At 38.8% G+C, this 17,940-nt stretch overlaps 2 long non-coding RNA genes across 4 annotated transcripts in view; one reads left to right on the forward strand and one right to left on the reverse strand.

The window, feature by feature from the left end:
- Window positions 1-17,940, forward strand: part of LOC140600205 (uncharacterized) — a 75,746-nt gene that overhangs the window by 41,053 nt on the left and 16,753 nt on the right. Inside the window, exon 7 of one of the 2 annotated variants that reach the window (XR_012003420.1) lies at window positions 4,621-4,639. The exons of the other annotated variant lie outside the window; for it this stretch is intronic. This is a non-coding gene — a long non-coding RNA (uncharacterized lncRNA). Of the gene's footprint in view, window positions 1-4,620; window positions 4,640-17,940 lie in introns of those variants that run through there. 2 annotated transcript variants of the gene reach the window in all.
- Window positions 1-17,940, reverse strand: part of LOC140600207 (uncharacterized) — a 263,881-nt gene that overhangs the window by 5,591 nt on the left and 240,350 nt on the right. Inside the window, exons 4-5 of one of the 2 annotated variants that reach the window (XR_012003423.1) lie at window positions 3,565-3,727; window positions 2,366-2,673 (exon numbers count right to left, since the gene is read on the reverse strand). This is a non-coding gene — a long non-coding RNA (uncharacterized lncRNA). Of the gene's footprint in view, window positions 1-2,365; window positions 2,674-3,564; window positions 3,728-17,940 lie in introns of those variants that run through there. The other variant, XR_012003425.1, reaches the window with a different exon arrangement.

Here is a 17,940-nt window from a genome sequence, read left to right on the forward strand (position 1 = left end):
AAATAAGGGAAGGGAGAAGAAATGTGTGGGAAATATCAGAAAGGGAGACAGAACGTAAAGACTGCTAACTCTGGGAAACGAACTAGGGGTGGTAGAAGGGGAGGAGGGCGGGGGGTGGGAGTGAATGGGTGACGGGCACTGGGTGTTATTCTGTATGTTAGTAAATTGAACACCAATAAAAAAAAAAAAAAAAAAAAAAGAAAGTTCTGAAATACTCATAGCAACTCAGTAGGGGGAAATATTTCTCTAGGCAGCCCCAGTACTAATGAAAACATGTAATCTGCAAGATCGAGTCCAACTAGTTAAAATTAATCTAAGGGCCAGAAATTCCTCAGCCTAAAAAAATATGCATATCAGGTACAAATTTGTCTGATAATTTGAATTATCCATGCAGCAGCTCCCCTTGGTGACAGCGGAGATCGGAGAACTATTTGTATTAGTAGTAGTCTTATATAACAGGGATCAATAACCAGATGAAATAGTTAATTCTGGACCCAAAGAGAATAGTGGCATGAGCAAACATAAGAATTAGGTGTTTGGAAGCTCATTTCTGCTTGGCTTTTTTAGTAGTAGCATAATTATCTTCCTGAAATCTCTAGTGTCCTAAGATGCTTAAATTATTAATCTAGACCTTTCTCCTTTTCTAATATTTGAATTCAATGTTATTAATTTCCCTCTTAGTATTGCTTTCATTGCACCCCACAAATTTTGTTAAGTTGTATTTTCGTTCAGCTCAAAATATTTAAAACATTGAGAATTACTCTTTTATTCTTTGACCATGGTGTTATATAGAAGCATGTTGTGGGGTACCTGGGTGGCTCAGTTGGTTGAGCATCTGACTCCTGATTTCAGCACAAGTCGTGATCTCAGGGTCCTGGGATAGAGCGTTCCCCCCTCTGCCCCTTGCTTCCCATGCCACCCAGCTTAGTAGAGTCTGCTTGTCTCCCTCTCTCTCTCCTTTCTCTCCTCCCCCCTCTGCTCTCTTTCTCAAATATATAAATACATTTTTTTTAAAAAAATAGAAGTGTGTTGTTTAATCACCAAATATTTTGGAATTTCCACCTATCTTTCTATTATTGATTTTCTAGTTTAATTCAATTGTGGTCGGAGAGCATACTTTGTATGATTTTCATTCTTCTAAATTTGTTGATGTGTGTTTTATGGCCCAGAATGTAGCCTATTTTGGTGACTGTCCCAGCAGGCTTGAGAAGACTATGTATTCTGCTGCTGTGGGATAAGCTATTTAATAAAGATCAATTAGTTCCAGTTGATTAATGGCTCAGTTCAACTATATCCTTACCGATTTTCTGCCTATTGGATATGTCAGTTACTCATGGAGGCGTGCTTAATTCTGCAACTATAATAGTGGATTCATCTATTTCTCCTTCCAATTCTATCAGTTTTGCTTCACATATTTTGATGCTTTGTTGTTAGACACATACAGATTCAGGATTAGTATGGTTTATTTTTTTTGAGAATTGACCCCTTTATTATGAATAATTTTTCTTGATATTATTGATACTGCCATTATAGTTTTTCTGAAGGCTGCTTTGCCTGAAATTAATGTAGCTACTCCATATTTCTTTTGATGGGTGTTCCCATGGTTTATCTTTCTCTATCCTTTTTTTTAATCTGTATGTGTCTGTACACTTAAAGTGGGCTTCCTATGCACAACATATGGTTTTTGGCCATCCTCTCAGTCTCTTTTAATTGGTATTTTTCTGTTCACATTGAAAATGATTATTGGGGTGCCTGGCTGGTTCAACTGGAAGGCCATGCGGCTCTTGATCTTGGGGTTGTGAGGTTGAGCCCCACTTTGGGTGTAGAGATTACTTAAAAATAAAACCTCAAAAAATAAAAAAAATGAAATGATTATTGATATAATTGGATTAATAGCTACAATTGTTGCAACTGTTTTCTATTCGTTGCATTTGTTCTTTGTTTCTTGTGTTCCCCTTTTTCTGCCTTCTCTGTTTAACTGGGTATTTAATATTATTATATTCTCTCTTAAAACATCAATGATACCTTTCTAAAACTTTAAAAAACATGTTTGTCTTGAAGTTTGCAATATATGTTTACAACTAATCTATTTTAAAATAACATTGTATTGTTTGTTCATTGGTAGGATGGGTACCCTATAAAAAAGTATTCCCAGTTCTGCCTTCTTATCACTTATAATTTGCTGTCATTCATTTCACTTATTTATAAGCTATAGTGACCCAGTACATTACTACTATTGTTATTTTTTAAACAAGCAGCTGTCTATTAGATTAATTAAGAATAACAAAAATGTAAGATTTTATTTTACTTTCATTAGTTTCTTGTCCAACATCTTTTTGTCTCTTTTTTTAAAATGTAGATTGGAGTTTCTGGCCTCTATAGTTTTCCTCCTCTGTGAAGAACTTTTAAATTTTTTTTCAAGGGCCCATCTACTGGTGACAAATTCCTTCACTTCTGTTTGTCTGAAAAAACCTTTATTTCTCCTTTACTTTTTAGGACAATGTCACAGGATACAATTCAGTGGTTTTTAAATTTCAACACACTAATTATTTCATTCCATTCTCTTCTTGTTTGTATGGTTTCTAAGGAGAAGTCTGATGTGATTCTTATCGTTGTTGCTCTGTAATTAAGGTGGTTTTTTTCCCCTTTGGCTTCCTTCAGGATTTTTCTCATCTGAAGGCAAATAGATTTATTTAAACAAAATTTGTCTAGACAAAAATAGATTTGTCTAAACAGAAATAATTAAATGTTATATGATCAAGAAAGACAAAGCAAAATGAATGCCACAATGATAAAGTTAAGGCTTTATCATTTTAGGATAAACTAAAAAATACTTGCAATGGTGGGAAAAGGGTTAATAGTCTTAAGAAATAAAAAGCTTACTAATAAGATAAAGCTTAATGTTGTAAAAGAAAAATATGCAAAGAACATGAAAAGGAAACTCAGAAAAGAAGAAATTAAACTGGACAATAAACATTTAACAAAAAAAATCTTTGGTAACTGCAAATGAAATTAATTTAAGAAGAGGATATATTTTTTAACCTCTCAGGTTGACAAAGATGTAAAAATGTTTGTTGCATATGGAAAAGGGTACTATCCTAATCAGCTAATGGTATGTATAGTGTTACAATTCTGGAGGGCCATTTGGTAAATTTTATTAAATTTCTTCGAAACATCCATTTCTTTTGATTCAGCAGTTGTACTTCTAGGAATTTATTCTGAGGAACTAATTGGACAAATAGACTACAATGTATGTATAGAGATGTGTATCATGGTAATGTTTGTAATAGCGAAAAATTGGCAACACCTTGAAGGTCCAAAAAGAGTGTTTGTTTTTTAAGTTAATTTAAAAAAACAAAAAGTGAGAGATGCAAGATAAGAGAGAAAAAGATTGTTTGATATAGGCAAACAGGTCCTTATATCATAAAGACTTGCCTTCCTAAGTGGCAATCCCTCATAGACGGAGAATGGAAAGAGCAGAATGTAATGTGACATCCTATACATATGACATTGTCTCATCTCTGAAGACCCAGAAGTTTGCACCTCCTGCAAGGTGGGGCTTACCTCCTAGGTCCCACAAACACTCATCATCCTGTCCTCAGGTTCTTTATGTAGCACTGCCTGTTACTTCCTTTGAAAGCTGGAAATGTAGCTCCTTCATTCAAAAACATCCTCTTGAGGACAGGCAGACAGGGTCTCCAGCTTTGTCAGTCTTACCCTGGGAAAACTGGTAATAGCAGAATGTTACTTCTCGGGCCAGAAGGTGAGGAAGGGAAATCAGAATATAGTAGTTACTCAATAAATCCTTGGATGTAGCCAAGGCAGCCAAGATACGATGTCAGCATGCCCAGTTCCATCCCAATCCCACAGAGTGCAATGAACTACTATAAATGAAGGGCCTGGAACTCAGAGCAAGGCCCATATTCCTGGGATTTTCCCATATAACTTCCCATTTTGTATTAACTCTGTTACTCATGGCTGTCATGTTCTCGGATCCTCTGACCTTTCTTTGGCTCCAGACCTAGGCTCCTGAGTCTCATATCAAGTGCCTTCATTATGGAGACCCTTTTCAGGGAAGCCACTCCAGCCTGGCTGGACTACCTGGCCTCTTGGCATTCCATCCCCATCATTAACCAGGGAAACTAGGATGTGCCAATTCCATGCTTTTTCCCAATCTTGGTGGTCCCATACACCCCATACCAATGTCTCCTCCATCTCAGGAAAGAGGGATCAGAGCAAAGGAATATATTTATTAGATCAAAGAACATTAGAGTTAGAAGGAACAATATTTGTCATTTAGCTAAACTGACCTCATCTAAAATGAAATGACTCGCTCATGGTTGCACAGCTAATTCCAATGTAACATGACACCTGACTACCAGGTTGGGCTTTTTTACTTTATTTAAAACAAAATTTTATTTTATTTATTTTTATTTTTTATTTTTACCAATTTCTACAATTCCTGAGATCTATGAGTACACCTACCTGTGATTCAGTCTAAATAGAAACAGACCACAGCACAGATCTGTCCATGTTTTTGTTCCTCTTACAAGAAGGAGATCAATGTGCCATGGCTTTTTCAAAGCTCTCTGCTACCTGATTGTTTGACCTTCCTTCTAGGGAGAATGAAGCAGGCCTAGTGGGGTCTCAGTCTGGACGTTGATGCCCAAGGAGGCCAGGAGAAGAGAGAAGCAGAATAAAGGAACAAAAATATACCTGAAAGAATGCTCAGGTACTAGCCAGGAGAAGCCCCATTTCTTTTTGAAGGGGAGGTAGGACACAAAAGTCAACAGCCAAGCAAATATCAGGAACAGTCTTTGGTGTTTGGGGCTGGTGGTTGTGGACAGGAGGGATGTGAAAGATGTAAAAGGAGAATTGAAAGGAATTAAGGTGTAGTTGGTGAATGGGCCAATGAGGCCAGAGGACAAACTCCTCCATGGCTGCTGAATGAAGGTGTGGGGTAAAACTGACTTAACTGAAAATTACAAAAGGGGAGGTGTGGAAAACCACCTAGTTATGCACCTCCTACCTGCAGTCATAGAGCACAGCAAATCCTGATAACCCAACTCAATGACTCACTGAGTCCAATTTTACAGTTATTGAAAGTCATTAGAGTCAGTGAAAAAGTTCTCCAGACCTCTTCCCACAACCGTCCCAGCCACACCGCCTTAGAAGGATTGTAGGAGTTCTCCTATAATCCCTAAGGCATTGGACATCTCACCAAGTTTTCTGACTCAATCACGGAAAATCTATAATTATTTTGCCTGAAAACAGAATCCCTAAATGTTTGTACCACTAGTGTTAAAGTCTCTTTACTTAAACCTTTAGAGTCAGCTATGACTTTCTTCCATTCATTCACTCAGCAAATATTACTGAGTGCTTACTACATTATGTACACTGGGCAAGGTTCTGGGATATCCAATGGTCAATAAAACAAACAGATACTTGTCTTATGGGACAGACACTCCTGCACTCATGAAACTGTATTGAATCTGTCTTCATAATGTTGGTCATATTAATTCTTTTCCTCTACCATCATTCCAGTTTAGTATTCCATCACCCTGAACTTTACCTCCTGTCTCCTTGTTTGCATTATCTCCTGAACTCTGATCTACCTTAGACTCTACTCATTCCTAAATACGATACAGCATCTGTAACACATGAGATTTACTAATATAAATTCCTGGGTCTCAGCCCAGACCTACTGAATAAGAAGGGTGGTAGGGTCCCAAGAATCTACATTGATTTTAAAGCTAACTCTAGGATCCTGATTCATGTCACTCTCAAATGCAATTTCATTTGCTCAAACTGCTTAAAGAAATTTTCATTGTCTGCAGAAGAAAATAACATATTAGCTTGGCATTCAGTATTCCCACCTATCTATCCCAACTCTCTTTTACTAAAATTTTAGTCCACCTTTAATTACATAACCTTGAGAAAAATCACTCATACTGGCAGGTACAAAATCAAGGACATGGTCTTTATTATCCTGTGTTACAGAAACTCTTCTGCAATGAGTTTAGTGAAAAATTTGATGTAATAATATATTTATGCTCTTCTCCAAGTACTGTTGTAGTGATGAGTTTCATCCCTCATTCCTGTCTCTTTCCTCTCCTGTTTTCATTCCTTTCTGCTTCATGGTTCTCTTCCTGATTTTTTTTCTCATAAATAGTCATACTCATACTCGCTAAAGCCAACTAGTTTGTTCTTATGTTGTTAATCACAAAGTAATATGTGTTTGTTGTAAAAAAATTTAATTACATGGAGGAAAAATACAATAAAAAGTTAAAAGTGCCCTCTCCCTTCAATCTCAAGCCTACTCTTGGGAGGTAATCCCTCTTAACAGTTTGGTGACACAAAGCTCTTTAACTTTACTTATATTCCCACTTTCCCTAGGGAGCATGCACCTGCTCTCTGGACCGCTTTTACCCTCCCAAACACCCCCGTCCCTGTAGTGGCTCAGATAAGGTTTTCTCCCTGACGTCATTACCCATCCAAGTCTTGCATGCCACCTGAGGACACCGAGGACAATTGCTCCTTTCCAGTACCTTCTTTCTGACTACAAGCAAGAGACTGGCTAGTAGTGCACTGTTATTTTCCTGACTTCCTCTCAAAAAGTTTAATTGCTACTAAAACTGTCCTTTCTACTATCACCTATTTGGAGGCCCCCTGTTGCGTGCACCACTGGAGAAGCTGATTGGGACTTTTGATAATACAGCTTTGAATGTATGCCCCCTAATCACAAACCTCCAGAGAAGCAACGGAGTGACATAGACTCATACAAAAGTGTAGATGACCAGGAGAGTTTCTGGCTACAATCTTAGTCATAGGAACGGTGCACAGAGGAGGGCAGGAATGGGGTCTAGACTAGTGAGTGCTAGGAATCTGGACTTTCCCGATCCTATATGATATCCACTATCCATCCTTGAGGGGAACCATATAGTTTGAAAAGTCATTTTCAGTATTGGAAGACATTTTTAAAATTCAAAGGCAAATAAAAACAATCTCTCATTATTTTCATAATGAAAACAACTGCAAATAAAGCTAAGAACATTTCCCAGGCTGGTGAGGTTGTGCAGAAGGTAATGATTTCGAAGTTGAGTATGTGTAGAGGCTGTCAGAATCTCTGTGGGAGTATGTTATGAGATTTTACATTTATCTAAATAAGGTATGTGTTCAAAAAGGTTGGGTAATGCTGCCCTAAATCAACTTGCTCTTCCTTTTTGGGGAAGAGAGGGTGAGAATTCAAAGCCAAGCCAAGAGGGGAGCCCTCTGATGGCCACATACTCCAACAGCTTCCCCTTGTGCCTAGCAAACGACATTCTTCCAAAAGATTATATATAATTTTAAAGCGTTCCCTGGAGTCTTCAACGTACAACTTTTAAAAATTACTGGAGCCACCTCCCTGTAACCCAGGTGACCATCGCCTCTTATTTTATGTGCTGTATATTCACCGTGTCCCGGGTCAAGGCTACTTCAAATCATACCTTTCTGGAAAGCACAGTGCTTTTTATCAACAGCTTGATTCATGACCCGCAAAAATCCATAGCCCTCCGTGACCCTTCTAAAAAGCCTGCCTTTCACACCACGTCCTTTCAGAGGGAATAAAACATCCTCATTTCTACCAGTGCATTGGCTAGAAACACTACCTGGACTTGTGGTTTATTTGAGAGACTTGTGTCCAGGGGAGAGGCCCCACAGATAGAGAGCTGATCTCACCATGCAACTGAGAGCAATATGTAGCAGCCTGTTCTCTGCAGAGAAAACGGGGATAGGAATTTGCACACCATCATGAAGGCAGCTTAGGCTGGCAGGTAGCATATTCTGAGCCTTACTGGTTCTCATAACCTCTCTCCATCTGTTTTCATAACCTCATGACTGTTATGTCATGGCAGGGGAAGGGGGTGGGCGTCGCAGGGAAGGGAGGAAAAATTGGCCAGGAGAATAAATCAGGTATTTAATTTGCTGAGGGGGAAAAAAACCCTAGCAATCTGATAGATCTTTGCCAACACCTATTAAAATGAATGTTTTAAGAAAGAAAAAACGGTTACCTATGGTGCGGTGTTTCCTCTGTGTTTGGCTAATTGTAAGTCAGGCAGCTAGCAGGAAATCATAATTGAAAGGAATCCAAATAAAACAGAATCTCCTCTATCATTCATGGCTGCTTAGCAAAGCTCACTTTATACCAAAAAAAATCAAGTGTTAATTGCAGAATTGGGGTGCAGGAAGGCTTTATTTTATACAGCCAAAACAGGAGCGATGATGAATGAACTTTTAGCTGCTTGTGATTAAAAAGGTAATTTGAATGAGTACCTCCTGAAGCTGGGAGCCTGGCGCTGAAGTGGTACACTGCTTCCCTACAGCGATAGGACAAGAAAAGGAGAAACTGGCCCAGCCTGCATAGTCCTGACCGTTGCTCTAAGAGCTAGGAGGTTCAGGTGACTTGTGATGATAGATCCTGTTCCCTCAGAAATGGAGGAAGGAAGTTGCCACCTCTGGATAAACCTACAACGGTGTTATAGCACCTCTCAGGTATAGAAATGTAAACATAGCATTATAGGAGATCCCATGAAATGTCAGGAAGGATTGCCCGGTGGTGAAGACTGAAATAAGGCTGATGCTCACACTGGGAAGGATGCAGTGACACGGGCATTTTCACACAATGCTGGAGGGAGTATGACTTGCTAGTCTTCCTGGAGGACACTTAAGCAGCTTTATCAAAACTTTAAATGTATCTTCCCTTTGACCCATAAATTCCACTTTTAGGATTTTCTTGAACAACTAAACAATGAGGTGTGCACAAGGGTGATCCCCCCTGTATTTTCACGGTAGGAAACTACCCAAGTGAAGAATATTTAAGTAAATTATAGTGTATTCATACAAAGGCATACTATATAACCATTACAAATGATGCTCCAAAAGACATATAGAAGAACGTGAAAAGAAGTCTTCTCTGGATGGCAAAATTTGGGGATTTATTTTTTTTGGGGGGGGGATTTATTTTTTAACAGAAGGAAAGGAAATTCAGGAAGGACTCCTTGCCTTTCCACAACTGCAAAATAAAGCTGCTTTCCTTTTTTGGCATTAGGGCCCCACCTAATGAGACACTTAAAATTAGGGATAAAGAGAGGTATTTGTTTCACATTTCCCATTTGGAGGAGAAACACTGAGTAACTCTCAACCCTGAAGTCAATAGGCAGGTAGAAAGTCCTGCCAAGGAAAAGCTTTCTAGATATTTTGTGTTTAACAGAGAGGTAGAGTTCTTTGCTAGCTGTAAATGTATTAAGGTTATTCATAGAATAAATGTTCATCCAGTGACTGAATGAATGAATGAATGAAGTGAATGCTTTGTAGAGATAGGAGGAATGAGAGAAACCATCCGAACTCTCATTCCATAAAAGGGGTGTTCTGAGTCAGCAACTAGAGACAAGTGCACACAGCTAGTTAGTAGAGCTAGGACTAGGGCCCAGGGCTCCTGACCAGTGTACTGACCACTGCAAAAATCTATTGTGACTTCATAAAATCAAGAGCGATCCATGATTTCTCAGGTTCCTTCCATGTCCAGGAAGAGGTGGTCCCCAAGTTGTGTAAGGGCTATTTAGATACAGTCATTAACTGTTAGCAGGTCACTGTTTAAGGCAGTGATTTAACTTGGAGCTGCCAATAACCATAGCACTTTCTGCATGGTTGGTGCCCAGTAAATGTTGGGCCACTGGTAATCGGCATGAGGATGCTGTTTCCTTCACCCTGGGAGGGATACACTGAGTGTCCCCCACCCTATGTTTGTAGCTAAGGAAGCACAGTTTTCTCTCTCCTTCTGAGGCCTTGACCCCAGCAAAGTTGTGAACTGTGGTTTTAGATTCCTTTGGTGTTCTCTTCCAGTATTCCTCTTTTTCATCTCTGCTTTTCCTTCTCCTTATCTCCTTCTCTTTTCATGTTTGCTAAAAACCTCCCAGGCATTTATCCCAGGTCCATCTTGAAGGACCATCAATAGCATTAAATAAATCTATGGTTTCTAAACCAAATTACATCTATTTCATTGTGGACAATTCAAATATACACAAAAGTAGCAATAATGCCCATGTCCCCGTTACTTAGCCTTATCAATTGTCAAAATTTTACTAATCTTGTTTCAGCTATTCTCCCTCTCAACTTTTTTTATGGGAGTACTTTATTTTATCAAAGATTTACTTATTTATTTGAGAGAGAGAGTGCACGCATGTGAGCTGGGGTTGGGGGAGAGGCAGAGGGAGAAGGAGAGAGAAAATCCTCCAGCCGACTCCCTGCTGAGCACAAAGCCTGATTTTTGGGTGTTGGGTGGGTGGGGGGCGTCTTGATCTCAGGACCCTGGTATCACCACCTGAGCCAAAATCAACATTCAACCGATTGTGCCACCCAAGTGCCCCTTTTGGAATATTTTAAAGCACACCCTAGACATATTATTTCATTCATAAATACTTTATAATGAATCTCTGAGAATTCAGGTTTTTAAAAACACAATCACTATGCTATTAGTTCATTAAAAAATTACCTATAATCCCTTAATATTATCTGTCACTCAACTCATGTTCAAGTTTCCCCAACTGCTTCAAAAATGTATTTTTATAACTGTTCTGGGACACCTGGGTGGCTTAGTGGTTGAGCATCTACCTTTGGCTTCAGGGTGTGATCCTTCCGTCCTGGGACTGAGTCCCACATTGGGCTCCCTACATGGGGCCTGATTCTGCCTCTGTCTCTGCCTGTCTCTCTCTCTCTGTGTCTCTCATGAATAAATAAATAAAATCTTAAAAAAAAAATAACTGTTTTGATGGCCTCAGAATCAAACCAAGACTATACATTTGATTTGGCTGGTATATTTCTGGTCCTTTTTTGTGAAACTGTATTTCTATATCTAATTGTCTGGTCTATCTATCTATCTATCTATCTATCTATCTATCATCTATCATCTAACTTTGTTGAGATAAAATCACATAGTACAAAATTAATTATTTTAAAGAGAACAATTTAGTGGCATTTAATGCAGTCACAATGTTGCACAGTCACCACATCTCTCTGGTTCTAAAACATTTCTATCACTCCAAAAGGACACCCAGAGCTCCATTAAGCAGTGGCTCTCTATTCCCAACTCTCACCAGCACCTGGCAACCATCAATCTGTATCCTATCTCTAGAGATTTACCTGTTCTGGATATTTCATAAATTGGAATTATACAATATGTGCCCTTTTGTGTCTGGCTTTTTCCCCTTACCATATTTTCGAGGTCCATCCACATCGTAGCATCTATCAGTACTTTGTTCCTTTTAATGGAATAAAGAATTCCATTGTATGTATATATAACAATTTGTTTACCCATTCATTTGTTGATGGGCATTTGGGATGTTTTTGGCTATTGTGAACACTGCTGCTATGGACATGCCAGAGTATATCTGCCTGAGTGCCAATTTTCAGTTCTTTTGTGTATATATCCAGAAGTGGAATTGCTGGGTCATACGATAAATTTATGCTTAACTTTTTGAGGCACTGCCAAACTGGTTTCCACAGGATCTGTACCATTTTACATTCCCCCCAGCCATGCATGGAAGGAGGCTCCCATTTTCCCACATCTTGACAGCACTTGTTACTTTCTACATTGTTTATCATAGCTGTCCTAGTGGGTGTGAAGTGGTATCTTGTGGTGGTTTTGCTTTGCATTCCCCTAATGACTAATGATATTTAACATCTTGGCCATTTGCACATCTTTTTTGTTGGATAAATGCCTGTTCAAGTCCTTTGCTCCTTTTTATTTTTTTATTTTTTAAAGATTTATTTATTTATTTATTCATGATAGACAGAGAGAGAGAGAGAGAGAGAGGCAGAGACACAGGCATAGGGAGAAGCAGGCTCCACACCGGGAGCCCGACGCGGGGCTCGATCCCGGGACTCGATCCCGGGACTCCAGGACCGTGCCCTGGGCCAAAGGCAGGCTCCAAACCGCTGAGCCACCCAGGGATCCCCTCCTTTGTTCCTTTTTAAGTTGGCTTGTCTTTTTTTGGATTATTATCTTTTAAAATCTAATAGATCCCCCCCCCCTTTCACCCCCCTTTTAGGCTCTTCATTTGCACAACAAACCAGATCATTTGTCCTGTAGAATTTCCCTCATTCTGTATTTGGTTGTTTCCACATGGTGTAATTTAACTTGTTTCTCTATTCTCTTATTTCCTGTAAACAGATACTTTAGAACTAGAGGTTTGCTTAAATTCTTCTTTTCGGTGGAGATACTTCATAGGTGGTACTATATCCTTCCTACCTCATTGCATTGAGAAACTCATAATGCCTATTTTGTCCAGTTTAAATGACCCAAACTACATATTAAAGAACTTTAAGTTTCTCCAGGGTTACTAATGGGTCCCTGCACATATTTAATTCAAATTTCATTTTAAAAAATATACAATTGACTACTGCTTTTCTGTATTTCCTCAGCTTAAAAAGGAAGCCATGTGAGTGAGCCTCAGCCCTCTACCTGCTTCAGCCAGAGATACTCTGCCTTTTATATTTTGGGGTCCTAGATAAGATTTCATTAGAAAAAATATTATACTAATTTAAAAAATTAAATTAAATTAACATCTTCTAAAATGTTAGGTGATTTGTGACCCTTCCCAGAGGCATTTACTTATATCATAATTGGGGATTCTGAAAGTCAGAAAGGCCTTAAGACTCAATGAATAAAGTTCTTCATGCATGCACTGGGCACAGCTGGTGGGAGACAGAGTGGAGTCCTTCTAGTACTCCTTGAATCATACAATATTGGAACGGCTATGATTTCCCCAAATCTATGGCTCCCTCCCATCCATATAATATATTCTTGCCTCATTTAAATGGAAGTGGACTTTGACTAACAGCAACTCACACTTTAAAGTAGAGCTAAAGCTTTATGAGAGCACCACGGTCCAAAATGGAAGGTGTGTGAGGTAGGAATAGCTGAGAACCTAGCAATTGCCTCTGGTGTAGTATACAAATGCCCTTCAGGTGTTTTTGCTGGAAATATCTCCAATTCTGGTCACAAGAAAAGATCCTCCATCTTTCTGACACAGAATACATGCTCTTTCTGTGATGCCTTAAATCAATACTTGATTGTCCACTAGACTCTTTTTTCTGATATTCCATTAAAATTGAGCTTCTCTCTATAACTAAATGTTGAACACATCAAAGTGATGGATGGTGTATCAGCCCCTTATCCCCAGGATTTTGGAGGCAAAGTCTTCGGTCTTCTTGTGGCTAAAAGGAGATTTATGAACCTTTGCCTCAATTCTAGTTTAATCCTCAAGTGTCTGCTTTTTAATTGTCAAAGAGTTTGTAAAGTTTGCCCTTCATGGAACTAGGAACAGCAGGATGGATACACAGCTGGATCCCACTGCAGGTGGATGAAGGGAGCATATTTCCTCTCAGATGAGAAGACTCAAGTTCTGATTATCCTGTTCCTCTTATCTACTGTATTGTTTCTGAAATAGAATATGTTGCCAATTGATGAAAGCTTTAGCTAGAGTCTCTTGTGTTATCCTTACCATCAATATCCTCATCCTCATGCCTACATTTCAATATAATATTGGAAGAAAGGGACAGTTACTGCCTCTCTTGACCTTCTGAAGCTCAGAAAAAAAGAAAGCAAAGGAAGAAAAAGCAGCCAATTCAAGGTTCAAATCAGCTGTTGGCCCCACAGACCCCAAATTTACTGCAGAGACTGAATTACCTTTGTGATTGTCCAAACAGAACTCTCATGAATTTTCCATGATGATTTTGGTTAAATCTTACCAGCTTTTATCCAAAATGATAAGTAGAGATAGATACAATAAACGTGAGTTTTTAGACACAAATGCCAAGATTTATCAGTTCCCAAGTCCTTTCCCTGTCTGTCCCCCCTAATAGTTTTCAGAGTGATAATACAAGAGATACTGTTGGAAAGAGGGTTGGCTCCAGGCACACATAGAAAATGAAGCTGCATAATAGGCTTTCTCCCTGTTCATGCATTCCTTATCATATAGAAATCATACTTTGCACAAGTTTAGATAAAAGATGTTCATAAAATGAACAACTGGAGAGAAACTGAATGCTCATCAGTGGGAAGAGTTGGAAGTATAACTGGATTTTGTAACTTTAAAAAGGATGCTGCACAAAATTGATTGATGTGGGAAGATGTTCAGGATAAATTAGTTGAAAAATAAGGTGGGGAAAATTTTACATATTTATAATTTTCTTTTTAGTTTTGGATATTTTTAGTCTTGAACGAACTATGTGTGCTTTATTTGGGAGGAGAAGGGAGGTTCTATTCTAAGCCTGTTAGTATATTTGCATGGGTTGGCTTATCAGGCTAGCTCACTGTGGAAGACTCACATATCTTGAACCAATAGAAGTGAGGCAGAGAATGAGAACCTTTCAACTTGGGAAGAAGAGGGGAAGGACAAGCCTAGATCATACTGGAGCAGCTTTAGGACTGACTGGGACAATAGGGGAGGTGGCAGATGGGAAAATGAATGGAGTAATTGAACGCTTGCTTTGATATACCAAACTCCAAGATCTGAGCCCTCCACCGTTTGGTTTAAGTCCGTCCAACATGAGGGTGAGTGAAGTAATGTCAGGACCTGGGTCACAGCTGACATAAAGTGGGACAGGAGAGATCTTGTGATGTTTCTGTCCCCTCTCCTCTACCTTACCTACTTGGTTCTGGGAGGAAAGACTTGATAGTTCTCTTGCATATCTCAAAGCTCATAAGTTCAGCAGTGACATTTCAAACATCAGCTAGACCAAAACAAAACAAAACACAAAAAAAGTGAGTTTAATCGAGAGAAGGTGATAATGGGGAAACCTTGCTTGTGGATCTTCTTTTCAAGTGGCAGTTCACCACCCTAAATGCACTGCCCCAGGTAGAAATGCAGGTTAGGATTCAGAGCCCAACATCAAAGATTGGGTGCTTTGTTTAAGCAGGTTAAATAGCAACTCATGGTATCACTGCAAATATATCTGAAAGGTGTTGACAACTTCAAAGGGATTCATTAAGAGATCTCCCCATTAAAGTCCCTGGAAGTTTACTAAACTGCACAAAGGTGCTTTTATTAAAAGCTAAAAGCAGGCCTAGGAGGCATTTTAATAAAGACCTCCAGTTAGCTAACTGGACCAGGAGAGCTGTGTCGAAGGGACCTGGAATAGAGAGCAGTTTGTTGTGATGCATCTCTTAGGGCAAAGTTCCTAACCTTTCTCACTTCAGTGTTTTTCTTCTTTAAAACCCAGCCTTACAGGGGCATTGAGAGGATTAAATAATACTGTTTGTGAATCAACACATTAATGTTAATTCCTTTAAAGGTAAAATAAAGTGCTCAACATTACCATCTGAACCAGTATCTGTGATACTTGCTTTGGAAAGATTCTAGGTTCTTCCCAAGTGTATCATGCCTAAAAGACAAGCAACAGAAGAGGGAGGTTAAACTCAACCCACTCCTTGAGGTTCAGAAAGAACAAAATGGTGGGACGTTTAAGGCAGGAGGCTGTTGGAAGGTCAGAATTTGAATAAGAATTGGAAGAGGTATTCTCTCATCCCCCTAATGTTCAAATGATCTCACTTGGTCTTAAGAAGTGAAACCTACAGGGTCTGGTAAAATTTTGAAGCTTTCTGAGGGTTGCTCAAAAAGATAAGAAAACAGAGAAGAGCCATTGTTGGACAAACAAAGTGACATATGCACACTGCCATATTGAATCCTGGATAAAAAGAGGCACCATGATTACAATCGAGCTTTTGGTCCGGAGGCCAAACATTTTGTTCATGCTTTTTAAAACTCAGTGGCGAGTGCATAAAAATGTCTGCAATCCAGATGAGGTTGTTAAATTCTTTCTTAAGAACAAGACAGAAAGGAGAAGTGATTTACTAGAGTATGTTGCTGGGTTTGTTTTTTATTTTTATTTTTGCTCTTCTAATCCCCAAGCCCACAACAGCCCGTCTAGTTGAATCTTGATTTGTTTTTGTCTCATATGAATGTGAACATCCATCCTCCCAGCAGAAATGGTAAATAGCTGTACACATCTATGTCACGAAGTGGGCATAAATAACAATCATTTATGGGGCTGGTGGGAGGGCAACCTTTGGGCTTAGAGAACTGCCTGCAGCAACATTGTTCTATGAAGTTTCCTGTGACTAAAGGAGCAAAAAGCATTGATTCTTGTTCTTACTGTTTAAAATTATTATTTTCAAGTAATACATGTACAGAGTAAAAAAAGAAATTGATATGTCACAGAGTGGTGATATTAACTGGAAAAGCTCTATGTCTGCCACAGTGGTAACCACTTAAAAATGATCAGTTTCAGGCTACATAAATCATATATGAACACTGTCTTGCAAAAATGTCAAACCATACAGACAACCGTAGAGTCCTTCTTGACCATCACTCCAATTATATTCCCCTCCTCAGAGGTAACCCTCATTGTTAACAGCGGTGGATTTCCTCCCAGATCTTGATAATTTTTATAGGGATTCTTGTTTTGGTTTTTATTTTACACAAACAGTATACTACATTTATAATCCAGCAACTTGGTTTTTTTTTTTTACTTAATAAGCTGTCTTGGATAGGGGCACCTGGGTGTTTAGTCCATTGAGCATTAGACTCTTGACTTTGGCTTGGGTCATGATCTCAGGGTTGTGAGATGGATCCCTGCATTGGGCTCTGCACTGTGTGTGGAGCCTTATTAAAGATTCTCTCTCTCTCCCTCTGCCTGCCCCCCCCCCCCCCGCCAACAAAGATAATAAAAGAATAAAAGAAAACATGTCTTGGATATCTTTCCATGTCAGTGCATTTTATATATATTTCACTGCTTTAAACTGTTGTATAATATGACTGAGTCATAATTTATTTATGTGTAGTGAACATTCAGATATTTCCAATTTTTCACTATTAACCACACAGAGCTGCACTGAACATCATTTGTCCCTACTTCCTGGACACATGTGTAAGTGTCTCTCTAGAATAGATAGGATATTCTCATTTTTAGCCATTTCTATTTTTAATTCTTCTGTTGTTTGTCATGATCATTCCAAATAAGATGCGTATCATTTATTTCTTGATTCATCAAACTTAAATCTTAAAATCAATTGACTCATTATAAGAGATGAGGAATTCAGCTCACTTATATAAACTTTCACCTCCCTTCCAGTGCCAACTTTTGTTAGTTACATTTTTATTATTGTCTTTTCTATTGGTTATTTCTACAACTTTATATAATACACTTAGCCATCTAGTTTTTATAACATCACCTTTAGACAATGTCTCTTGATTCCCTACTGTGAACAAGGGCATTAGCACCTCTGTTCTGTGCCCCCCTCCTTTCCTCCTGACCTTTGTCAGTTACAGAATTACTTTCACCTTGTCCAGGTTCATAACCTTAACATTCTATTCTCTAACTGTGCAGTTCTCTATGGTTTCTCTGTGGACTGATTCTAAAAATTGGAAACCTTTTGACAATGTTTTAATACCACAACTCTTTAAATAATATTCTCCTTATACCCAAGCATTGTTGTCGGACTCTTAGAGAAGGAGCAGTACTGTTCAAAGAAAACTGTTCAACTATTAAGGTCAAAGGGATTGCATTTTCTTACACTGTCACATGCTGGAAATCATGCTGCAGTTTAGTTTGCTTTACAGATGGAGCTTAACTTTCTAACAATATCCTTCCACCTCTGACATTTCTAATCTTTTTTCCTTCCCTCTTTTCTTCCTTCCTCCCTCCTCCTTTCTCCTATTATCTTATCCAACTTTGCTTTTATCCTCCATGCGCATTTGGGGTTACCATTTTCTTTGCTCTATTTTACCTGTAAATAAGTTCTTATCCACTTTCTCTTTTCCAGAAAGTCATCAAATTCTCTGGTCTGTGAACAACTCCTCCTTCCTATTCTCTTTTGTGGTCTTGCTCTTGTTTTAGTAG

The sequence above is a fragment of the Canis lupus genome, chromosome 11, assembly GCF_048164855.1.
Source record: "Canis lupus baileyi chromosome 11, mCanLup2.hap1, whole genome shotgun sequence".
NCBI classification, from domain to species: domain Eukaryota; kingdom Metazoa; phylum Chordata; class Mammalia; order Carnivora; family Canidae; genus Canis; species Canis lupus.